Raw genomic sequence first — 26704 nt, 5'->3', positions numbered from 1 at the left:
TGACCTTTGTCAAACAGCTAACGACAATCTCCACTTGTTGTTTAAATACCTAGTCACAGGGGTGGCCTGAGCCTTAAAGTCCTAATCGGGCTCTTCACTTTGCTCAGAGCGGGGGCAGCGGGACAACCCGAAGCGCAGTTAAACAACCGGGAAGCGTCTACAACCTCCTGATCTCCTGTTTGTGCTTCCAGCTCCGCGCCTCGCCGCTGGGCCGCTCCTTTATTATGCAGAGCAGGCTGCGGCTGGGGGAATCCCGCTGTCTGGCTGAGATTCGCCAGGCCCCGCCGATCGCTGCGTCCAGCTGCGCCTCCCTGGCCCTGCCAGCAGGCAGCTGGGCTGTGCACCTGCTCCGCGGGGCGGTGGGGGACGGTGCCTGCTCTTCGCCGGGCGGGCTGCAGCGGGAGCACCCCCGCTCCCGGGGGAAGAAAGGGGGCCCGAGGTCCTGGATGGGGTGGAGAAGGGAAACCGTCCTGCCCTGCCCACTCATGCTGGGAGCTCAGCCTGCAGGTAGCGGGGGGTGCGAAAAGAGCCCCAAGTCCCCCTCCCCATTCCCTTGGGGATACTTTACCCAGGGCGGGGGGGGTGAAATAGATCGACAGCCCCCGCCCCCTTCTTGGCTTCTCTCCTCCTCCCCCGCCTGGGGCACTGGGGATGGGGTCTGGGGCGGGGCGGAGGTGAAAGGCGCTGGATGGACTGAAAGCGGCAGAGGAACATCCCCCCTGCAGGGGCTCGGCTCAGGGGCTTCAGTGCAGCCGGCCACACGCCGCCTCCGCCGAAGCAGGCGGTAGCGGAGCGGGACCCTGCAGGCCCCTGGCGGACCGGGGGACACGTGCCTGGCTGCCTTGGAACAGGCTCCCGTGAATAACGCCCGAGGCACTGTTGGTTCCGTAGCGCCCTGTCTGCAGGAAACACCCTACAATCTAATGTGCCTCCGGTGTGCAGATTTAAACACCCAGATCCCCACTCCCACTCGCCTGCCCTTCGGCGCGGGGACTGGCAATTACCTCTTCTCTCCTCTCCGCTGGGCTGAGCTCAGAGGAAGGAGGGAGGGGGAAGGGTTTCACTTCCGCCTGGATGCAGGAACCACAAGTCCCCAGAATATATTATAATAATAATATAGATAATTTTTTTTAAATAAAGAATCCCACCGGCCCGAGCAATGTGGAGCCGATGAGCCCTCAGAGATCCTGCAACGCCTCAAGAGAGAGCCAGCAGAGAAACTGGAGCATCCCTGAGGAAGCGTCTGTGCTGCTCGCCTCCTCCTGCCAAGCGGCGACAGGCAAAGCCAGGGAGAGGAAACGTTCCCTCCCCAGCACAGAAGAGGCGAGAGAGAAGGTCTGTCATTTGCTTTGTTGCCTTGCCAGCTTGCCCTGCAGAGCTCCGTCTGGGGTGGAAAAGAAAGGCAGCTGGTTTAAAACAAAGCCGGGGAGTAGATCTGATGCGGCAGTGAGAGGAGGGAGTCGGGGTAGCAACTGGTCAGTCTCATCACTCGTCAAATGCAAAACTCTCCTTGTCAGTTTCAGCGGAGGGGGACAAGCCTGGCTCGCTCTCTCCATATTTTGCCGGACCTGGTTAGTCTGAGACTCCAGGGAGCAGTGTCAGTGTGAAAAATGTTCTTGCGTGCGCCTCTCTGCTGGCGGTGTCTGCACTTGTGTGAGGAGGACTAGACGGGTGTGTGTGTACACAGACTGAAGGCACTTAAATAAGCAGTGTAACTGGACTGAGTGCTGAAGGGAGGATGGAGAGCAATCGCTATCAGTGTTTCTTAAAATATACCTGTGGGCCAGGTTGTTTAATCCTGTGTCAGTACACTGCATGCACACAGCTGTAGTCTGGGCGTTACCTGTGCTACTAACGTTTTGAGAATAATAATTATTTTGGATAGATGGAAATTCCCCGATTTTTTGATACCTTCATTGTTTTTTTTTGTTTTTTTTTTGTAGCTAGACTCTCAAGGCTCATTATGATTCTATTGTATTAGTCACTTTCAGAGTCTCAGGAAGAGAATAATTTTAATGGGTTTCTTTTAAAACCACTCACAACCTAAAACTCTCTCTGTGTTACCAGCAATTTAAAAAAAAAGTTTTATTTTTCAGGTCAGGCAAAAATACAGTATCTTAATCTAACATTACTAAAGCAGTGGTTTAAGATGATGAACAGCATGTAAGAGCCATGTCAGGTACAGGGATCATGATTAACTTGTTCAGCAGAAACAAGTACAAACTAAAACTATGGGCCCCATGCTGCACCACTGAAGTAAAGGGGAGCCTTGCCATTGACTGTATTGGGAGCAGGCACTTTATTCTTGTTACTGTATTTACCCAAATTTCTTTTAAAAAGAGGAAACCCAAAGACTGTATTTCCTGCTCTAGCCACAATGATGGCCAGTGGTGATAGTGAGCAGGGAGATCACCTTAGGCTTCATGCAGGAAAATCGCATATGCTTAGGAGCTGATGCACAGTACTGACTTAACGGGTCTGGGGCAGAAAAATTCTTCTCCCTTTTTCCAGCAGCAAGTGATCTAATGACGTACCCTCCCCTACTCTCATGTCGTGCCTAGTGGAAATCTTACTAAGGCTGAAATTGCTCACCCTGCCAGCAGGGCTGACAATTTCTTATCTAAGCAAGATTGTCAGATTCGTACAAGGATCCAGCTTGGGATGAGTTTATCTTAACTGAAGGGACCAATGTACTAGTTGATGTAATCACTGGTGTAGATCAGGTGGGTTAGCACAGCTATTGCTTTAAATTTTTGAGGAGGAAAGCTTACAGTCATTTCTTAATTTTGGATAAAAAAGGGACTGATTGTATTTGAATCTCTCTTCCGTTGCTGCTTCTATTTGTTTATTATGGCTGAGAGACTTGAACACTTAGAATCTAGTGTCCTTTGTGTTAGACTAACACACTGGTAACTGGATCTTATGTGCATTGGACTTTGCTTGAAATAAAATCTTGTAGAAAATCTACTCACTTTATTATTACTTAAGTGGGTAGCCAAGGCACAGGTAGATGAAATTACTTTCCTTAAGTTGTACAGGAAGTCTGTTACCAAGCTGAGAAGTGACCCCAGATTTGCTGATTGTGAGTCCAATGCCATCCCATATACTCATGCTTCCTTCCACTTATGTTAACTTTAATGTGAATCTCCACTAGCTTCTTACCAAGTGAAGATGTGGTGACTAGGGTGACCACTTAATATCCAATTTTGACTAGGACAGTCCCTTTTTTAAGCCCTGTCCCGTCCATTCTGACTTTTTTTTTGTCAAAAAAGTGAGGTGCAGCGTAGTTAGAGGAACTTGTGGGGGTGGGGAAGTGGAGATGTCAGCCCTGCACAGGGGGGCAGGCAGGGTTCCAGCATGTGGGGAGGCTGGTGGGATTTGAGTGACTGGGGGGTGGGGGGGAAACAGTGTTCCATCAAGCAGCCAGGGGGCTCTGGAGAGCGGCTGGGGTGGGGGGCTTGGGTCAGCCCTGTGTGGTGTCTCATTTTTCCCTTTGGGAAATATGGTCACTCTAGCTGTTGTCAAGAACCATAGTCAAAAAAGAAGAAAGCTCATCAATCTCTAATTTGTTGAGACATACAGAACAGGGAAATCAAAGGAATTCTGCAGTTGCATTTCTGTGGTCCAACATACCTAGTTATTCAAAATGAAAAAAACAAGGCATTAGAACTTAATCCAGTTTTTAAGCAAGAAAATTTTCATCTGCATGCTGTTACATTACTGAGCAATAGCCAGGCATCTCATAAAGTCACACTGATCAGTGCCCACATCCAGACTAACCCGCGGCATCGGTGGGTTAAAATCGATTGCTCGGGGATCGATATATCGCGTCTAGTCTGGACGCGATGTATCGATCCCCGAGCACGCTTACATCGATTCCGGAACTCCATCGACCCGAACGGAGTTCCGGAATCGACACGGAGAGCCGCGGACATCGATGCCGCGCCGTCCAGATGGGTGAGTACCTCGATTTTAGAAATTCGACTTCAGCTACGTTATTCCCGTAGCTGAAGTTGCGTATCTAAAATCGATTTTAATACCTAGTCTGGACATGGCCAGTGACATACCATGGGAATCGGTAAAGGCATACAAGAGTGTATTTGTTTTAACAATGGGATAGAGGAAATAATTTTGGGAGCAGTGAGATGGCGCAAGTAGGAAGTTTTCAACCAGTTACTCAATCTTACTCCTATCCCTCAGGAAAATGTGAAGTTGTCTTGAAGATAGTTTACAAGTTCAAGCTCTATACCATATGCACAGGGTCCTGCTTTCTTTCTAAAACAGACTAAAATGACTATTGTTAGAAGTTCAACATTTGTAGCTTACCCTACTGCCAAACTGGTGCTGCGGGAACCTGATTGTAGAGCTTTAAGAATGGTCTGTAAAGCACACCTCCCATTTTGCTACTTAGTTCTGGAGAAAGGAAAGATTCTTTCTTTCTTTCTAAGAATAACTTTTCCTGAGCTGATGTATCCAGGGAAAGTACTGATGCTTGTGTGAGGTTGATTATAGTGTTGATCTTTAGTGTGATACTGGTTAAGAATCTATATTGGGAAACCTAGAAGTTGGTATAATATGGGACTGGATAGAATATGCTGAAGTGGTATTCTCTAGTGGTGATAACTTGCATTTTCCTGAGCTGAAATACATTTTGTTGTTTTCTGCTTGTATTGCTAATCTCTCTAGTACCTTTTAATGTTATTTTTCTGTCCGTAGTGGTGTTTGCCATCTCTCCCTGTTCAGCAGGATTCTGTTAACAGGCAGTTTACTCCCTCTTCTGCAAGTATTCATCTGTGCACTGAGCACTGCCTTTAATACTACTGCTGCTATAATCAGCTGCTCTTCCTACAGCTCTTGCCAGCCAATCTCAAGCCCACATTGAGCCTACAGAAGTTGTCACATAGTGGCTCACATCAGAGCAATCTGCCATTTAAAGTGAGCCTGTGTTCTGCTGTTAAGGGGTCTGAGCGCAACAGCCAGAGAAGGGAGTGACTGAGTATCCAGGGAAAGAGGGCTGGGAGTGGAGCTCTTGACTTGGCTCTTTTAATGTGCAGCCCATGGCTTCAGAAGAAAATGTAGTATCTGTTTTTATAAATGACCAGCTCCAAGTGGAATCTAGAGAGGAGAGGAGTATCGGGCCCTGTAACTGAGTGAGGAGGCCTAGTTTCAGTATGGTTCAGATCTGCTTACAGCTTGATTTAGAATTTGTAGTGTGGACAGGACTTAACCATAGACATGTAGAACTGGAAGGGACCTCAGTAGATCATCTAATCCAGTCCCTTGCACTGAGGCAGGGCTAGTGTTATCAAGACCATCCCTGCCAGTCACATCGGCCTAGTCTTTGTGCCAGTGGAATCAATTCCACGCTAAGCCTAACTTTATTTACCAAGCGCTTCCTTATTTTGGGAGTGTCGCACCGTCAGTGGAGAGCCTTGTGTCTAATGGTTTATGGGGCTTGGTTAGGTCTTGCCTCTACCTTTTAATCATGTTGTAACTCGGTTGTTTGAGTCAACAATGGGTTTTGTATAAACTAAGCCTTACTAATGATGTAATCACTCGGTGTCAGTGGCAATAAACCGGGAGATTGGAATTTATATAACTGAAACTTTCTCCTTGACACAGAGTAGCCTTCAGGGTTGATAGTAATAATGGTAATAATCTCGTACGTTTACATTGTCATTTATCACAGAGAAGGCCAAAGTAATTGGCACATTGCACTGAAATCACTTTACCCAATACTGAAATGCAGCCACCACTGGGGTGAAATGCAGCAACAGGTAAACAGTGTACAATCAAATGATACAAGGGGTTTGTAACCTCCACTTCTGTATGGTGAAGCAATAGCTCCCACAGCATAACAGAAAGCATAGGGTGAAATTTTTTTGCATCTGGTTTCCTGACTGCAGAGATATGAATATATATAAAATAGCTTCAGTCAGCCAGAGCATTGCAAATATATCCCAGCTCATTGTGTGCAAGCTAGGAGAGCAAAAATTAAAATAAAAGAATCAAATTTTATTTGCACAATGTGAACACATTTTTAAAGGGGCTTTGATCTCCATAACCAAATTAAATCTGAATATTTATCTATGCTAGCAGCATACATTAAATCTGATATCTAGCTACCTAGCTGCCTTGATTGTTTGTTCATATCTTTGCTGGCTCAAACTGTGCTCCTGGAGAATTGCCATTCCTGAAGGTTATTTTCACAGAGGTTTTGGACTACACACACACACATGTGCTTATAGACTACAGACTTCGTGCTCCCTAGTATTTTTAAACAGATTGTCACTAGTTGGCAGAACAGCTGAGTGGTAATGTTCTGCAGAGACAATATTGTCCCTAAAATACCCCAGGGCATCAATAAACATCACCTTAAATTATGCAGATAAACTACTTTTAGCTATTCTAAAACACATATATATAACCATGAGTCTCCCAATTCTGTGTAGAATTAATAGCACTCTGGGGTCTGTTGACCTAGTCAAAGGCTTAACCCCTTGAATGGGGCTAGGTCCCGGTAAGGTCCTTTCATTTTTATTTCTTTATTTACTCCTGATCATTTTCCTTGTAAATCTTGCTCTATTGCATCAACATCCAGAAGTTTTGTCACTGCTGGGGGTTCTTAATCTAACCGTTGTCTCTGGCTACGAGACCACAATCTGTCAAGAGCACACCAGGCTATACATGGTAGTTCCCTGAGTGGGTTTAGACTCTGAGTGCACTGATGGGAGAACATTTGAGATACTGGTAGCGAAGCTAAACATCTCAGGTGTTTTGCTGGGGCAGTTCTGTCTGTTTTCTTGCTGAGTATTGGCTCTTTGCACATGCATTTTATTTCAGCTTGTTGGTAATTTAAATTCATTCTGGTTTTGTTGCGAGAATGAGGATGGAATTATTGGTGGTTTTGGGGTTAATGTTTGTAAATGTTAATGGGCATGGGGAGTCTAACTTTGTGGAAGTGAAGCAAGCTGGATCTGAACAGCTTGATGGGCTGATAGCTGATCCATACCTTGCTGAAGAAAGTCCAGATTAAGTACAATTATGATTTGTATTATAGTAGCAACTAGGGGCCCCAGCCAAGATTGGGGCCCATTGTGCTAGGCACTGTACATTTATCTAATAAGAGACAGTCCCTGCCCTCAAGAGCTTATACTGAGAACTCTGATTCTCCAATGACAGCGTGGGTGGTGACTTCTAGGAGACTCCCCATATGTGCAGCAGTCTACCCATGACTATGAATTGCAATATCAGGCCTAAAACAAGACATGCAAAGGGTGGTAAAAAGGAAGTAGTATTATCCCCATTTTACAGATGGAGAACTGAGGATCAGAGAGATTGTGACTAGCCAAAAGTCATAGTGGGAATCTGTTGCAGAGCTAGAAATTGAACCCAGTTCTCCTGGGTCCCAGTTAAGTGCCATTCGCTCCTGTTTGTAATAATATAATACATGAGCAGTGTGAGCGAGCTTTCTACAGCTTCAAAAGTACCACTTGGTATTCCCTATTTCCATAGGCTTCTTCGATTAGTCAAAAAATTAATAACCTTACACTGTGATTTCCCAGTAAATATTGAACATTCATATTTAGCTAATAAGGCTTGGTCCTGATTTAATTCCTATGATGCTTAGTTAAGCTGGTCAAATTGGGAATTCCCATTCTGCAGAAAATCCCAACATTTTAAATTCCATTTTGACCTTTTTGGAATGGTCCGTTCTGATTTTTTTTTTAAATGAAATTTCATCAGAATCAATTTCATTCTCTGAATTTTTTTGATTTCAACTAAATGGCATTTTCCAACAGAAAAACATTCTGCTGGAAAACTTCCAACCATTTCTACTTTTGGGTTATACTAGAATGAGGGTGATGCAATGTTGAAGTATCAATCGGAGGTGCCAGGTCAGGTAATTTAGGTCCTGCACTTTGCACATCTTTTTAAAGTCAGTCTGTCGATAAACATACATCTCACTGTATCCCTCTGATTTAAATATTGGTCCCTTGGGCTCTGCAGTTCTTGCAGCTCCTGATGTCTTTCCTACAGTACAAGTAAGCCTGAGGATCATGTATTAATCCAGGATCCTGGGTCTGCAAATCTTGGTTTACGTTTGAACCTTCATGCAAAGCTCCAAATGTATTTTTGTGCAATTATTCAGGGTGGAAATGTTTTTTTTTATTTAGAGACCAATCAGGCTCAGTAGTTGTGGGTCCCCGGTAGCAGAAAGCCCATAGGAAGGGGTGGGAAAGTGGTGCTATGAGTTAGTTGCAACCCAGCTCTCTCAGAGGTGTAAGGTATATCTATACTGAATATAAGATGTTGTTGTAGCCTTGAGAGGTGAAACCACACTAGATTGAATCCAGTTAGTGCAGGTAACAATAGCAGTGAAGATGCAAAGGCAAGATCCTGGTGCAGGCTAGCAAGTCGAATATGTTCTCAGAGTCCCCCAGGGGGTCGTACTGGGGTGGTTAGCCTGCACTGACTCCTGTGTCGCCACGTCTTCACTACTAATGTTACTTGTGATAGCTATCTTAAAGCTAGCATGGGTATACTGACCCATGCTACAATCACACCTTCATTTGCTGAGTAGATGTACCCTTATTGCCATCCCATCCATGAACTCTATGGTGTCCCTAGTGGTAGAAAGTCAATGAACTCTATAGTGTCCCTAGTGGTAGAGAACAGACTTGATTCTGATATAACGAATATAAAATAGCCCTTTATTCAGGCTACGGAAAACAGGCAGACCTCGTAGTGCTCCCTGGCTCTGGACTAAAGTCTTCTCTACACTGGGTTTTTAGCATTGGTGTAGCTACAGCAGTGTGACTGCACCAGTGCAATCTCTAGTGCAGATATGCTGCTTTAGTGTAACTGGTGACTTATACTGATGTGGGCTTAACAGAGTCTGATATGAGGATGGGTCGGCTATACTGGTGCTATTAACCCCTGCAGACAGTGCCTAAACACAGCCTGAGCTGTCCAGTCCAATCACAGAGGGGCTCCCTAAATCCTGGCTTGGAATATATGTTCATGGAATGGACTATAGTGACTATAGTACAGCCCTGGACAGGAGAAGTGCTATAGTACAGCCCTGGACAGGAGAAGTGCTGAGTTTCCATGAACCCCTGGCTATTTAAAGCTGCTCTCCTAGCACTGAATCAACCCTTTAGAGCAGCTGCCCTAGCAGGATTCAGTTTGTGGATGTGAGTATGGTCCATTATTATTTGTGCTGTGGTAGGGCCAAGGAGCCCTAGTCATGGACCTGGACCACATTGTGCGAGGTGCTGTACAAACACAGAATGATAAGATGGTCTGTGCACCAAAGAGTTTACAATCAAAGTGTATCCAAGGAAATTCCTAATCCGTTAGACAAATTAAGGTAATGAAGAAACAGCTTTGAAAATGATGTATAATATGTAGCCTAAGTTACTGGATAATGGCCCTTTGTAAATATATAAATTAAACCCTGAGACTGAGAAATTGAGGGATTAAATTCTTCCCCTCCCCCTTCAGCAAGTCTTTGCTCCTTCCCGAGATTAAGGGCGATTCCTGTTTTGTTAATGAAACCTTTTCCAAAAGCCTTGGCAGGTCAATGAACCTTGACCTGAGCATGATGATTGAATTTTCAGTAATAATTTCTGATTAGTCCTCTATGGCTAACTTATGCAGAAGTGCGGAGAGGGCAATAATCAAACCCTCTATCTTCTATAATAAGACAAGAGGTTAGATGGGTAAACTGACCCACTGCCTGGCAGTTGCTGTAGTGTTGTTGCTTTTTAAGTCAAACATAAAAATGTCCATACTGGATCAGAGCAGAACTGAGGTCCATCTAGTCCAGTGTCCTGTCTCTAATAGTGGCCAGCACCAAGTGATTCACAGGAAAGTATAAAAATCCTTTAGGAGGTGAACAATCTGTCACCCATACTAGTCTCTACCTTATGTTTGTTTTTAATATTTAACTCCAATAACAAAAATAATCAAGAAAGGCTGCCTTTGTTAAAACTTTAACACCCCCCACTCTGTCAGCTATGATGTAGTGCATAATAAACATTCTTTAGTAGACCACCCAGCTGGTCTTCTAACACAATCAGAGAAGAATAGACTTGATATTAGAGCTGGTCCAAATTTTTATTTAAAAAAAAAAGTACATTGTCACACTTCTATTCCTGGAGCTCTACAGCATGCATGCGCTGGAAGATCTTATAAATGTGACATTTTATAATTATCTTTGTAGCGATCTTCCTCCTATTTATGCCTGGAATGAATGTGAAAAGTCTTAGTATTGACATGATTGGATGGCACTTCGCTTACGGCAAAATGTGACCATCACTCTGGAGAGGTGCACTAACAGAATCTTTGTCTTCTGGAATCACCCTCACAGACACACCCACCACTGAGTTAGTGGTAGTATTTCAAGGCATGGCTGCTGTGTGCTGCCATAGTTATAATTCCTGCCTGATGAATAGTGCTGAGAGTTGACACATGTCTTTTGTATGGGCTATGTTCCATTTGCAGTATTGCCAGAAATCTGGTTTCCTCTCCATCCTGTTTGTTAACCATAAAATCATTGTCTGTCTCTCTAGACCCCTCACTAAGATAATGGTTCTTGTCATTCAGTGGTGCTACACCAATCTCATTGGCTGAAACATGTTCAAGTATATTCAGAAACTTCCACCCGTACCAGGCTGGTTTTGGTGAATTAGTACTTTTCAACTACTAGGTTAGGAGAGTCACTGCCTAGGAAGGAGTACTATGGAAAGGGATCTGGCGGTTAAAATGTATCACAAGTTAAATATGAGTCAACTGTGTAACGCTGTTGGAAAAAAAAAAAGGGAAACATCATTCTGGGATGTTTTAGCAGGAATTTTGTAAGAAAGACACAAGAAGCAATTCTTCCATTCTGCTCAGCGTAGATTAGGTCTCAACTGGAATACTGTGTCCTGGTCTGGGCGCCACATTTCAGGAAGGATGTGGATAAATTGGAGAAAGTACAGAGAAGAGCAACGAAAATGATTAAAGGTCTAGAAAACATGACCTGTGAGGGAAGAGTTAAAAAATCGCATTTGTTTAATCTGGTGAAGAGAAGACTGAGGAGGGACATTATAACAGTTTTCAAATGCATAAACAGTTGTTCCAAAAAGGAGGGTGAAAAATTGTTCTCATTAGCCTCTGAGGATAAGACAAGAAGCAATGGGCTTAAATTGAAGAAAGAGCAGTTTAGGTTGGACATTAGGAAAAACTTCCTAACTGTCAGGTAGTTACGCACTGGAATAAATTGCCTAGAGGGGTTGTGGAATCTCTATCTAACCTGCTCTTAAAAATCTCCAATGATGAACACCTGTCAGGGATGGTCTAGATCGGTGCTTCTCAAACAATCTGATGTGGTGGACCGGCAGTTTTTTTTCCCAATGTGCCAGGGTTTGGTACCATATTTCCCAGGGACCGGTACCATATTTGTGCCATGTTGTTATTGTTTTTGCATAGGCACGTAGCACATCAGATCAGAAAAACTAACATTCTTCACGGTATTAATTGGAATGGGAGTGTGGCGTACATGTAGAGAGGTTCCCATTTAAATATATTGAAGACTGACTGAAAGGCTGTGCCTCTGGGCGGATACTGCAAAATGACTAGATCCAAGAAAATATTACTTGAACATTCATAGTAATATTAATTTATATCAGAAACAATATAATGAATAAAATGAAAATTGGCAGACCTTTTTGTTTATTTATCAATATTATAATATGTGCTTCTGAAAACATATTGTTTAATATTGTCGACTTTTATCGACTGATGATTATTCTTGGTGGAATTCCGGTGTGATTTTTAAATTATATTATTATTTCTCTCTTTCTTTCCTGGAAACTTGCCACGGATCAGCAGCCAATGGCTCACGGATCAGCACCGGTCCACGGACCACCACTTTGAGTAGCACTGGTCTAGATAATACTTAGTCCTGCCTTGCATGCAGGGGACTGGACTAGACGACCTCTCGAGGTCCCTTCCAGTCCTATGATTTTATGAATCTAAGGGAAATGAACACTAAACAAGAGGCAGAGAAAGTTAGTGTTCTCACTGCTCAGATGGGGCCTCTTGCATTTTCTAGTAATGCTGAAATATTGTTTGTATTTGCTAGAGATAAACTGATGAGATGACTCTGTCAGTTGGCAATTAGTACATTGGCTTTAGAGAACGACAACTGTGTTACATGAGCAGCAGCAACAACAAAAGATTTTCCTCTGCCCCTTGTGCCAGTTTGTGTTGTGCATAAATATGTTATTCTCAGCTGCCTTGCCATCAGCCTGTGGCTGGGATTGTGCGTGGTATTGAGTGATTCGCCTTCACTAGCTCTGTCAGGGTTTTGTTTAAGAGTAAGGTATCTATGGTTTAGGCAAACAAGAATTTAGGGCCTTATTGTCCCAGTAAGACCCCAGTCTGTATCCATGGCACGGGAGTCTCGTTCCTTGGAACGCCACAAGGCTGGGGATTGAGCTGGAATAAGGTAGGTTGGGGGCATCATCCCCTTCAAACAATGCAGAATTTTAGCGCTACTCTCTATCATATGCTGTGGATGCTCCTGTCATAGGGGATTCCTAGGGTCAATAATGCTCTATCAGCAGAACTGCTCTGTTAAGGAGCCGGATTGGGGTGGGGCAGGGGGGAGTAGATGCCTTTGTGGATTGCCTGGATCTCCTGCTTGCCCCTTGAGCTTAGTGGTGGAAGCAGGTATTCATTCTGTGTATTGGATGGAGAGAGAGAGGTGGGAATTAATCCTGCCCTTCCTCTCCCTGCTGTGTTACAGTCTGGGGACAGCTCTGTGAAGGGGTGAGATCTCAGGCCCTTATTTTGGCTTCATCTTAAAGGGCATTTGACTGAGCCGAATGTGAATATAATTTGTTTTCATGAGATTTTTTTTTTAAGTTAAAAATGTCTCTGAATATGGGTTCTAGAGGGACTGAAGCATCCCCTGGCACTGCCGCATTCAAAACCCAATCTGGAAGTGAAACCAGCTGGCTGCATGTCACTGCCCAAGTTGGTTTTGGGAGCTGGGCTTCTCACTGCTCTCTGTACCTTTCAAAAGTCATCCTTAAAACTCCTTCTCTTACTATGCTAAAATGTTTTAATTGTCACAGAGATGAAGGCACTTAAAAAAAAGGTTTTTATTTTGGCAGTGTCTCTTCCGAAATTGCTTTTTGTTTTCCATTGATGCATGGCGCTCCTTCTCAAGCAGGTGCTTTTGGGAAAGAAGGAAGCTTGCAAGATGCTGCATGTGCTTATTGTCTTGGAAGCAGACATGGACACTTTTTGATGAAGATGCCAACTGGTACTGTGTGTCTGTTTGCTTATCCTTCACAAAGCAGTCCTGGTTTTCTTCAGAAGTCTTTGTAAGGATTTGTAGAATAGTTTGGGATGAATGGTCTTTGGAAGAGGAGTTGTTGGTTAAATGTTTGCTAGTCATTCTTTGTAATGTAGAGGGGAGGAGGCCTAATTCCTGTGGAATTGTTTCTGCTTTCTAAGAAGATGACTTAAATTCCTTGAAACAGGCAGCATTTAACAAAGAAAGCACTTTCTGGTGCACCCTTTCAGACTAATGGTATTTCAGTTAAAACTCTTGGAACTTTCTAGATCCATGAAAGTTTTCACAAATATCTAGTGGTTTTCAGAATACTTCTGAATAACTAATAGTATGACCCTCAGCCCAGGTCTACACTACAAACTTACTGTAACTGAATCGCTCAGCTGAGCAATGCAGTGATACAGACAAAACTTCCAGTGTGAAGGGTGCTATGTAAGTGGGAGGGCTTCTCCCATCGACATAGCTACCACCTCTTGGGGAGGTGGAGTACAGAAGCTCTCCTGGTTGTATGTAGTGTCTTCACTAAGCACTTACAGCAGTGCAGCCAGGGCCGGCGCTACCATTTAGGCGACCTAGGCAATGGCCTAGGGCGCCAGAATTTTTGGGGGGTGCTATTTTGCCGGGGGGGCGGCACGCGGGTCCAGTGGACCTACCGCAGTCATTTCGGCGGACGGTCCGCTGCTGGAAAGGCTCCGGTGGAGCTGCCGCAGTCAGTTTGGCGGATGATCCGCTGGTCTAAAGGCTCCGGCGGACCTACCGCAGTCATGTCTGCGCAGGTCCACTGGAGCCTTTAGACCAGCGGACCGTCCGCCGGCATCACTGCGGCAGCTCCACCAGAGCCTTTCCAGCAGCGGACCGTCTGCCGGCATCACTGCGGTAGGTCCACCGGACCCGCAGGGGGCAGCGAAATGGCCGTCCGCCTAGGGCGTCAGAAACCCTGGCGCTGCTCCTGAGTGCAGCTACAGAGCTGCGAGTGTGGACAAGTTCCCAGAATCATAGGAAACTAAACCTGGGACTTCTGTTATCAAATCAGGTGGGTTTGTTTTGTAAACTCTTTTGATCTGCTCTGCGTAGAGCTTCCTGTTGTTTACACCATGCAAAACTTACAGGGCTTCATGCTTTCAACTTAAAAATTCTCTTTGACATTATCTCAAAGTAGTAAGCCATAGAAGTTACAATATAGGCAACAAGGATGAACGGGGAAATCTAGAGTGTGCTAACCATGCCTTTTCCCTTCCCTTTGAGGGTATGTTTTCACTGCAGGGTTAACCTGGGCTTTCACTTGGATGTTGCCATAACCCCCCTCCCATCAACACACACAAACCTCTGAGCTGAGTTTAGCGGTGATTTCAACCCTGGCTAACTGTCCTGGCACCAAAAAGCGGTGCCCCAAATTTTTTTTAAACTACAGTGGAGTCACATCTTATGCGAGGGTGTCATAAACAGATGGTTAAGGGTTAATGCCTCTTTTACCTGTAAAGGGTTAAAAAGTTCACCTATCCTAGCTAACACCTGACCAGAGGAACCAATGAGGGAACAAGATGTTTCAAAAGGAAGGAGGGAAGTTTTTCCTTTATTTTAGAGTTTCAGTTTCAGCCGGAGTGAAAAAGATCAAGGAATCAGCCTCTTATCAGAGTAGTAAGTTTTAGAAAGGAAATAATAGGTTTATGTTTATTTCTTTGTAACCTGTCATGCAATTAGAGGTAGAATCAAATTGGGTATTTGGGTATTTTTTTGTGTAACTAAATTTTTGCCCAGGGGAACATCCTCTGTGTTTTGAATCTGTTGTCTGTGAGAGTAGCTGGTATGCTAATCTCTCTCGGAGGATTTTCTTTTACCTTTCTTTTCTTTAATTAAAAGCCTTTTTCTTAATACCTGATTGATTTTTCCTTGTTTTTAGATCCAAGGGGATTGGATCTGGACTCACCAGGGATTCGTGGAGGAAAGGAGGGGGGATGGTTAATTTCTCCTTGTTTTAAGATCCAAGGGGTTTGGATCTGTGTTCACCAGAAAATTGGTGAAGTCCCTCAAAACTACCCAAGGAAAAAAGTAGTGCTTGGGGGATGTTGGCAGCGATACCAGATCTAAGCTAGTAATTAAGCTTAGAAGTGTCCATACAGGTCCCCACATCTGTACCCTAAAGTTCAGAGTGGGGAAGGAACCTTGACAGGGGGTTAGGGTCTAAGGTCAGTGGGTAAGAGGAAAATCACATATAGTGAAAATTATCATAAACTACAGTATACACAGTATACACTGTATACACTAGAACGGGGTCCTCAACCTACGGCATGCATGCTGCTCAGCCTACTGCCGATCTGGGGTTATGTCTGCTGGCTCCTGCCAGCCAGGGTCCTGGCCGCCAGCCTGCTGCCAGCCCAGCTCAGCCTGCTGCTGGGTGACTGAATGGAACCCCAGGCCAGCAGCGGGCTCAGCAGTGGCCAGGACCTGCAGCCTGCCATTAAAAAAAATTGGCTCATATAGCACCTTTGGCACGCGTGCCGTAGGTTGAGGACCCCTGTTCTAGTGTATACTGTATGTACTGTACTTTATGGTAATTTTCACTATGCGCGACTTTCCTCTTACATGCTGACCTTAGAATCTAACCCCTGCGTAAGATGTGATTTCACTGTATTCGTTTTTTGAAGTTTATAATAAGTGATGCTCTGGTGGGTGAGCTGGGGGGGCGCAAAGTGGAAGTTTCGCCTAGGGCACAAAATATCCTGATGGTGGTGGTTTCAGAAACAGATTCTACTCATGAGTTTCATGATTCACAGTAATAAATGTGGAAGTCAACTCTATAGCGAAAAATGTAAACACCTCATGATAGATTGCATGTGATACCATGGACTCTGTGACTTCCTGGGAGAGACACCGTGACGCTTTTACTTGCTTGCTGCTTCGTTCAGTGTTGCTGGGCCTCCAGTGGTAAGTCATGAAAAGTGCAGAAAGTTAGATGAGAAATATTGAGAGCCAAGAATGAAGTTCTAGCCCTTCTGAAGTCACTGGGAATTTGTCCATTGGCTGTTGGGGGTGAAATCCTGACCCCCAAGTTTTCAGAGTCCTGAGTCTGGACTCTATTTTTGTGTCTGCCATGCATTCTGCCCCCAGATGATAGGATCTCAACAAGTCTGAACTGAGAGTTCAGTCAGGTAGCTGGATATCTGAACAGTACCATTTGTGCTTGCAAGTGATTGCAGCTGCATTTGACTACATACAGAATTAGAGGCCATTAAAAAAAATCTAATTTAAGATCCAGAGGTCATTTGGTCCTAAGTGTTTAAATGCATATTATCAACCACTGCTCATTTCCTTTTGTTGTGTGTCCTAGAATTTGAATGATGAGCATTTAGAGCCCAGCTAGTGACAAAGGAAGTGGGCTTCTGTATTGCTTGACTTGATTGTGAAATGAGGTCTCTCTCTATGTAATGAAGCACTGATTATCTAAATTAAAAAAACCAAAACAATGCTGTTGTCCCATTTGGTAGAAGGCGAGAGAGTGTGTGGACAACAGAAAGCTTGCTTACAGGCAATCTGTGGCCCACTCAATGCTTTTCTTATGCTAATGTGAGAATGGGTATCCCAGGCACCATCTGCTGTCCCTGAGGTCCTGGCCTTGGGCATTCAGAATAGGTTTGCTTTATTAGTGTTAGGCCATCCAGAACAGTAGTGGTGCATTCGTTATTTTCCGTAATATCAGAAGTTCTAATTGTACAAACCCAGAAATAATTGTCACTTTTAATAATGCAGTAAAATGTGATAACTACCAATTTTAGACAAAGGCGCCATCTTCCAAGCTGCAATTGGTTTGAGCAAATTCGTGAAGGGCCTTCCTTGGTTTTTGTGAAAATGTTTCTCTATTTGTCCTACAAAGGACATTTCATTCTATCTAGGACAAATTTATTTGATTACTGTATGTTTTAACTTTTGTAAAAGCCCCCCAGAGGAATGAAGGGATATTTAGATATGAATCAAAATTAATAAATAAATTATATGATATGATTATTTTTAGAAGTGCCAAAGGGAGCAGGCTGGTTAAACCAGCTGAGGTTTAAAGGACATGATCATCAGCTTTATCCAATCTTCTTGGCAAATCAAATGGCTAAATTCTCAATTGTGAGTAACTTAATAAAGCCTTTTCTAACAATAATTATGCTTGCACTTATTAGTTCAGGGGACTTTAATTATAAAGTAGTTCCTTCCATCCAAGGATCTTGGTACTTTGGGTGATGATTAAGCCTCATAACACCCCTATCATAATAACACCCCTATCATAAAAAGTATAATCCCATTTTGAGATGTGAGAACTACTATCCCATTTTACAGATGGCTAAATTGAGGGGTGGCTATTATGTATTATTCCAGTAACACCTAGGCGCTTTAGTCATGGAGCAGCCCCACTGTGCCCCATACATATGCCTTGAAGAGCCTACAATCCAAACGTAAGACAAAAGACAATAGGTCCATACAAACATGGGGAGTACAAGGAAATAAGACACTATTGGTTATTATGATAAGCAGTGGTCTCAGCAGAGAAGCAGCTTAGCTGTTGTCAAGTATTTTTGTTAGTTGTAGGTATCACGGCAAAGAATTTCAAGGAGGAATTTGAAGGAAATGACTTGCCCAAGTTCAAATAGTGAATCAGGGCTGAGCTGGGAATATAACCTGAGAGTTCTTTCTCCAACCATTAGGACAAACACTTCAGCCGTTTCCAGAATGCAAAACATATTTACAGTACCCTATTGTGAAAAAGAGACAATGATCAGTACATATATAGACCTATGTACATGCACATGTGGTGGTCTGCAGAGCACTAAATTGTGCACGGAAGCTTTAATTAATTTTTCTACATTTCCATTTCTTCAATCATATGTGAATCAAATAAGAACACTTCAAATGAGTGAAAAAATGAGTCTATTAATTGGTGCAATTAGTAAAGCTTTAGAAGAGTATCATTGCATTATGCAGCCAATATTATAAATACCTAAGAGCAAAAACTACAGTATTTTGATATTGTCTTTTGCTCGTTCTTTGTATGAATTAAGATCATCTCAAACTTAGATTCAGAATCCCTCTCCCCTCCAGTTGTGATGGGTAAGAACTTCTCAAATCAAAAAGCTCAAGTTTTGATCTGAAATTTTTGTTTTCAGAACCATGCAGTTTTCAATAAAAGTTTTTGAAAGGTTTTGTTTTCATTCCACACTGGAATGAAAATAAATTTAGAAACCTTTAAAGTTGCCATGAAATGAAATTGTTGTCCTCTGTTCAGCTTTACTTATATGCACTACCAGGGATTTGCATATGTTAATATTAAAGGGATCATCAGCTAGTGCAAAATATTCTGCTTATCGAATGCATAAGTAGTTAGATCTTGGAGATATTGTCGTGGATAATGTAGTTCTTTTTCAGTGCAGTAAACCCTCTTCAGCCTGTACATATATTTGACATCTATAGTTTATACCAATGCATACAGGCAAATTAAATTACATAGTAGTAAAACATTACAATGTCTAAATTAGTTCTGATGTTTTTAATTTGTTCTTTTGTAGGTAAATTTTAAATTGATAGGATTTATTTAATGTTTTAGGTATGTTTTTAGTTTTTCTTTGACATAAAAATGTGCTGTTCAGTAGAAAAACTGTTGATAGTGATAATTTGGTTTCTGATGAATGAGGGAAGCCAGTAACTGGGCCAGAACTGATTTGTGTTAGAAATAAGAGTTAGTACTTAGATATATCAATATTTTTTACCCTAATGTGCTTCCATCATTTCAGAAACAGGAACAATAATCTCTTTGTTGTGATATTTCTTGAAGGAGGTGTAAGGATATCTGCCATGATCCTTTGAGAGCTGTTGCTTTGAGAAGTTGCCAAGAAACATTTCTGCAGAGGACAGGGATACACTTGCAGAAACTGCCGTGCTGCTAGTCTTTCAAGCCATTTATCACAATGCTAGCAGTCTCCATTTTCAAGAAAGTCACCATAAAATACGGATCAGAGAAAGTTTATCTGTGTCTAGAGAACGTAAGAGGAAAAATACATTAAGAAGTGGGATGACTGTGACTGTTAAATTTGGTTTCCTGTGTGCAAGTCTCTCTGAAGTAAGAGCTTTAGTTTGGAAATGCTAATGTAATTGTCTGCATATTGGAGTATTCATCATCCTATTTATTATCATCTGACCTAGCCTCATTTATTACCACATGTCATGGATTTCCAGGATCTGTGCTATGCCCTAGCCTGTAATTAGCCTCTTTTAGCATGCCAGACCTCCAAGGGGTCACCCTGTTCCACCTGGGTAGGTCAAATGGCCTCAAAGCCTCTGAGATTAAGTCTCTAGGTTCCAGCCCTCCTGTTCCTCACTGTGAGCTCTGCCCAGTGAATGTGACTGAAGCAGACTCCTGGTCATAGACTTTAACCCCACTGGGGATCAATGACTTTCAGCAAGTACCGGCAGTGACTCCATGAAGCCTTGTCAAAACGGAGTAGGGTTTTAGTCAAATGGGGGACAGCACCAGGCAGGCCTTAGGTTAGTGTAGAGAAGCCAAGGTTAAGACAAAGTTTAGACTGGCCAACACCAAGGACTTACCAAGCTGCTTGTCTCTTTCTGTCCCTTTGTCTTGGTCCCAGGTAAGCTCTACTCTGTCTCTGTGAGCCTAGTTCCTACCATGGCCTCCTATCACCCCTCAGTCCCCTGTCCGCTTGCTGCAAAGCCATGCTGAGTTCATGTGCTCCACCTGCTGGGGGCCTCCTGGTGTTAAGTGTCAGTTCTTCAGTCATTGGGGCGCCCATTGATAAGTTTTGGTTCCAGCCAGTCCTTAAAGACCCACTTATATCACCTCAGCCAACCACAAACACTGCATGTCTCCTGCTGTGCCCCAGAAGCAGCATTCTAACCCTACTGCGCCCACTGGGTGCCGACTCATACAGATCTTAAAAATATTACAGAAAATTCCCATAGTCATCCCACTACACCATACACTATTGGTTCCTTTCTGAACGGACACTATACATGTTCTGGTCTCATTGATCTGAGAAGAAGAGGTATCAGGAAGGCCAGAGGAGGAAAGTGGTCTAATGGTTAAGACACTGGATTTGGACAGACTTGGATTAAATTCCTCTCCCAGCCACAGACTTCCTGTGTGACTTTGGCTTACCCTATCCTGGGCCTCAGTTTCTCATCTGTAAAATAGAGATGGTATGTCCCTGGCTCACCAGGAATAAATCCATCATTGATTGTGAAGTGCTCCGATACCATGATGATATAAGTAGTTACATAGACAGAACTTCTCTGGTGGCGGTGATTATTTATTATTTGCCCAGTCAGAGATCAGGGCCCCACTGTACTCGGCACTGTAAACACATGTATACACATGTAATAAAAGACAATCCCTGCCCTAGATAGATTAGAATTGTAGCATATGATTAGAGACAACAAACAAAGTAATCCCTGTAGCAGAAGTAGCACATAGTCTGTTACACGGCAGAACTAGAAGAGATTTGCACCACTGCTAGAATATAGGCTGAAAATATCTGGCCATATTTGGGTGGCTCTCATTCAGAAAATGAACCATACAGTCAGTCCTCCCTAATTGTTAGGTTTCTCCTTTATAATATTATTAGATGATCACTTTCAACTGTACAGATTTAGAAATGTGTCTAGTTTTCTGGCATGATTCACATCCTTCCATTCTTGCACAATTATGCCTCACTTCCTAATAAAGAGAGAGGCTTCTCCTGGAGTAGAAAGAACAAAACAACAACACTGCACTTTGAGGGTCTTTGTCCCCATTTTGGTTCATGGACTTTCTGCTTGTTACCACTGTTATCAGAACAAATCCCCCTTGCATGCAGCGGGGAGCTACACTCAGCAAGCAGTATTTCTTGGCTCTGTGTGTGTGTGTGTGTGTGTGTGTGTGTGTATAATTTATAAAGGCAACTGATTTGCAAAGCCTAATTTAGACTGGTAGATCAAAACACTTGCAGCTCACTATGCACTTACTCTGGAGAAAGGAGTGTGTTCTCATTCCTGTCATTTCATATTTCACAGCTGTACTGCAGAGTTTTTCCTTTTCTTTTCTTTTTTTTCTGCCTAAGGCCCAGTAAATGTTAAGATGCACAAGAGTTTAAAGGATTATATATTTTGGTGAATTGATGCCTGCTTTGAAAAGCTATGTATATTTAGTTTGTTTTACAGAGGGCCATTGACTGTAGCAGTTTGGGAATTTTTGGAGGGGAAGGAAAGGGAGGTTGTAAATATGCATGTCTATTCAAAATATTCTGTATAAAGATAGGCCTTTCAAATTATGTTAAGCAGGACAGATTGCTGCGGTCTTTGCTCTGCGTTCATTTTTCTTTCTGCTTGGCTCTACCTCTCACTCTCTCTGCCTTAATAATACATTGTCTGCAATTGTGCTGCCAACTGCATCTGTCCAGATTGCCCCACATACTTGTATCTTGCAGAAGAACTGTGTTTTGGGGTCTAAAGATACAGTGGGGAAGAATTCGGTCCTTTAACTCCATTCACTTAGGTGTGACTCTAGCCTGAAATATGCAGGGGCTGCTCTTGCGACGCTGACGAATATGATTATCACTCTTCGTGCTGGCAGGCATATAGCTGTGGGGCTACTCATGTGAGACAGGCTTGTGGGATAGGGTCCTTAATTATCTCTCTGCTCCTACTGGTGCACTTCCACGCAGGGCTCTTCTTTCCCCCTCCTCTCCCCTTCTCACTCAAGTGCAACGTTTAAAGCATTTTGATCTACCGGTTTATATTAAGCTTTGCAAATTAGGGTTGATAGTCAGGGCAAGGGTCAGGCTGAAGGGCAGAGACAGGTCAGGGATCAGGCCGAGGGTCAGTACTGGGTATTGGGGTCTGTGTGTGTGTTCTGAGGTTCAAGCAGGAGTCAAAGTGCAAGTCAGAGTTGAGGTCAACACTGGGAGTTCAGGAACAGAGAATGCAGGGTGGTTGTGGCAGCTAGCTAGTGCTCCACACTGTGGCCTGGACACATCCTGGAATGACCTTGGATTTATATAGGACAGGGAGGTAATCAGGTGCCATGAGGCTGTTGTCTGTTGAACTACTTGAGGCAGAACTTTCTGTTGCTTGGCAACTCTGTAGGCCTCAATCTGGGACCCACTGGGCCTTACATTATTTAACATTTTTATTAGTGACCTGGAAGAAAACATACAAATCATTATTGATAAAATTTGCAGATGGCACAACCACTGGGGGAGTGGTAAATAATGAAGAGAACAGGACACTGATACAGAGCAATCTGGTAAACTTGATGCAAGCAAACAATATGTTTTGAATATATGTAAATGTATGTGGTGTTGCAGCCACGTAGGTCCCAGGGTATTAGAGAGACAAAATGGGTAAGGCACTATCTTTTATTGAACCAACTTCTGTGGGTGAGAGAGACAAGTTTCAATCTACACAGAGCTCTTCTTCAGGTCTGGTACATTTCTCACAAAAAATAACGTGACCAGACGACTAGCGAAGTTACCATAGACAATAAAGGGGAAGGAATGCTGATCAGGATAAGTAAAGAACATGTCAGAGATCTTCTGACCAATTTGAATAAATTCAAGTCAGTGGGGCCTGATGCTGTTCACCTCAGGTTATTGAAGGAATTAGCTGAAGAAATCTCAGAGCTACTGGCAATAGTAGTTGCAAACTCCTGGATAATAGGTGAGGTCCCAGAAGACTGGAGAAGGACTAACGTCGTGCCCATCTTTAAAATGGGGGTAAAAAGGAAGAGCCGGGGAACCATAGACCAGTCAACCTGACTTCAGTACCTGGGAAGTTACTAGAGCAATGTATAAAACATTCAATTTTCAAAAACCTGGAAGATGAAGGGTAATCACTAGCAACCAGCATGGATTTATAATGGAATGATGTCAGATTGGAGGGAGGTCTCAAGTGGGGTTCCACAGGGATCAGTTCTGGGTCCGATGTTTAACATCTTCATTAACTACCTGGATATAGGAATAGAGAGCATACTGATCAAATTTGCAGATAACACAAAGCTAGGAGGGTTGCCAATAATTTGGAGGATAGAGCTAAAAATTGGAGAGATCTTGATAAATTGGAGAACTGGGCTATAGACAACAAAATGAAGTTCAGCAAAGACAAATGAAAGGAGCTACACTTAGGGAAGAAAAACCAAATGCACAAATATAGAATGGGGAATAACTGGCTTGGCAGCAGCCCTGTTGAGAAGGATCAGGAAATTGTGGTGGATCACAACCTCAACTTGAGTCAGCAACACAATGTGGTTGCAAAAAAAGCAAATGCAATTCTAGGTTGCATTAACGGAGGCATAGTATGCAAGTCACAGGACATGATAGTACCAGTCTACTTGGTGCTGGTTAGGTCTCAGCTGGAGTACTGTGTCCCAAGGTGCTGGAACAATTTGTATAGTGGAGGTGCTGAGAGCCCTTGAACCAAACTATAAACCCTGGATATAATGGAAAGCACTTCAAGCCAGGGGGTGTGGCAGCATCCCCAGCACCTCTAGTTCCAGCACCTATGCTGTGTCCAGTTTTGGTCACCAATGTATAGAAAGGATGTAGAGAAACTGGAAAAGTATCCAGAGGCGAGCGACAAAGATGATCAAAGGGATGGAATGCAAGCTAGATGAGCAAAGGCTGAAGGATGGTTATGTTAACTTTAGTTTGGAAAAAGAGACTAAGGAGGGTGAGGGAACATAAGGGTCTTCAAATACTTGAAAGGCTGGCATAAAAAGGATGGAGAAAAGTTGTTCTCTCTTGCCACAGAGGGCAGGACAAGAGGCAATGGGTTCAAACTACAGCATAGCAGATTTAGATTAAATCTCAGGAAAAGCTTCCTAACTGTAAGAACAGAGACATAATGGAACAGAATGCATAGGGTGGTTGTAGAAGTGCCTTCACTGGAGGTTTTCAAAAGAGGCTGGATCGCTATTTGTCTTGGATGGTTTTTAGACACAACAAGTCCTGCATCTTGGTGGGGGGTTATACTGGATGATCATTGCGGTCCCTTCTTACCCTATGGATTGGACTGCAAAGCTTTTGGATCTGTCAGGGTAAAGAGCTGAAACTGGCAAATAACAGGATCCACGAAGAGATTCCTAATGTCTCTTATTATTATGTATTTATTTTATTTATTTGAATTATCATATCGGCTAGGAACCCTGTAAGGGGCCAGAACCCCCATTCTACTAGGCACTGCGTGAACACAGAAATAAAAGATGATCCCTGCCCCACAGAGCTTACATTGGAGGTTTTTAAAAGCCGGTTAAACAAACGCCTGTCAGGGATGTTCTAGATAATACTTAGTCCTGCCTTTGAGTGCAGATGGCTGGACTAGATGACCTCTCGAGGTCCCTTCCAGTCCTATGATTCTATGAATCTAAGTAAAAGACAAGAGACAATGACTGGATACAGACAGGGAATCCAAGGAAATAACGGGTCAGACTAATGATGTTTGAATGCCTGGGGTTTGAAGACAAAAGGCCTGATGTTCATAAGTGCTGAGCACTTACAATTCCAATTACTGCTCAGCGCCTTTCAAAAATCACTCCCAAAGCCATATAAAGAGACATGCGCACATGTTGAGGGTGTACAGAAGAAAGGCAGATACCATGCTACAGTATATGCAGTATGTCACGGTAAGAGTGGACAGTCTTAACAAGCATGATCTGCTCCAGGGCAGCTGCATGAAGTAATGAGAGAGGCACGGGCAACCTTTCTGGTCTTCTATAATTTAAAATATTGTAAGTGACCCTTTTGCCTGTGAGCTAGTTTGGAAATCTGCATAACCGAGATTTACATCTAAGGAACAAACTAGGGGATGGGGAGGGGAAGAAATTGATAAAACAAAAGAATATGTCACAGGGGAAGCCGGAAATCATCATTGCAAAGAATTCTCTACAATTGAATAATATAGGTTTTTGTCTACACAGGAAAAAAAATGTGGTTTTTATATGGAGGTTACTTGATATAAAATCCTGGTGGAGTCAAGTCACTGGTATTGTCAGTTCTCATGCTTTTGTCATGATGATTTTTGTACAGCCTCAGTTCCTGGATACCTGTGACTAGGTGAGAATTTCAGCTTTCATTAAAAATAAATCTAACTCTCATGGTTTCAGAGAAAAGCCTGAAAACATGGCTCAACTGAACCCTAAAGGCTCAGAAAACAAATAAAATAAGACGGAAGTTTGCTCTAAAAATTTCATCATTTTAAAGACAGTCTTATTATTTGTTATGCCTGACTCATGAGTTTTGAATGCTTGGGGTTGGCAATACTGTAGTTTTTAATCTCAGTGCAGCTGGTGGAGGTCAGCCTTAAACTCTCTTCCCTGGAGTTTACCTTGGCCAGCCACGTTAAGGACAGTGCCCTATCTTCCCTACAATTTTACATCAGGTTAATAACCTCAGTGTAAAAACACAAAGCGTTTTTCCAATGAATACCTAGCCTAGTTTCACACTGCAACAAGCTGAGTGGAGTGCAAAAAAAGCAAGTAAACAACAGCCTGAACAGGAAAATCAAACATTGAAAATGCTTTTAGTCTTAATAATCTTAAAGTTCTGTAATTCAGATTGAGAGAGAAATCACATTAGACAGTTCCTAGGAGTCAGTTTTACGTGAGGCATGTCAATCTCCCCTTGGCTTGTTAACAACAAATTCAGGACTCACAAGCTCCACTTTTCATTTTTGATACAACCATATTGGTTTTTTAAAAAAAAGGCTTGTGCAGCTGGTCCTCTGGGGTTTGATGTGTTCTGGGGGGCTTGGTTGGTAAGTGGAGAGGAGAAATCGAGTCGTGTGTGAGGACCAGAGGAAAGGAGACCCTTTAACATTGGTATGTGATAAATACTCTAACTGCTCTTTATCAAATAAACATATACACACTGAAAACAAAGCCTGTCTGTGTTCAGAGTACAGTCAAACCTTTCTAAAAGGGTCCTATGCCAGCCTGCTGAAAGGGCTCCTGTAATTCCATGACCCTACTTTGCCATTGAGTTAAATAGGCAAACACTCTACCCTATACACTTTCCTTTATTAGTGGCCCTTTCTCTAATCAGTCATCAGTATAGAGACAGATTGTACACTGCACACAGTAAAGTAATGCCCCCCCAAACGACAAGTTGCCTTTTCATAGCATGCTGTGAAATATACATAATGTAGCTCACCAGTGTAAAACAAAAGTGGCTTTTTTTTAGGTTATTCAAAGGAGGGGCTTTAAATTGGGTTAATTAACACTGACCTCATTAAAGTGATGAGGGATGGGTGTGTGTGATTGCATGGGGGAAAGTTAAAGACATAAATGTATTTGCCTTTTAGATTCATTTAGACTTTTTTTTATTTTGT

General features: G+C 43.0%; 1 protein-coding gene across 1 annotated transcript in view; it reads left to right on the top strand.

Moving 5' to 3' along the window:
- The first annotated feature begins 490 nt into the window (after positions 1–490).
- The window catches only part of PAK3 (p21 (RAC1) activated kinase 3), a 193251-nt gene continuing 167037 nt past the window's right edge, over positions 491–26704 (top strand). Inside the window, exons 1-2 of the mRNA XM_030576247.1 lie at positions 491–507; positions 1141–1335. The gene's annotated coding sequence lies outside the window, so the exon portion shown is untranslated. The remainder of the gene's footprint in view (positions 508–1140; positions 1336–26704) is intronic.

This window comes from Gopherus evgoodei, chromosome 9 (assembly GCF_007399415.2).
Source record: "Gopherus evgoodei ecotype Sinaloan lineage chromosome 9, rGopEvg1_v1.p, whole genome shotgun sequence".
NCBI classification, from domain to species: domain Eukaryota; kingdom Metazoa; phylum Chordata; order Testudines; family Testudinidae; genus Gopherus; species Gopherus evgoodei.
The sequence above is the reverse complement of the archived record's forward strand: the minus strand, read 5'-3'. Positions and strand labels throughout refer to the sequence as shown.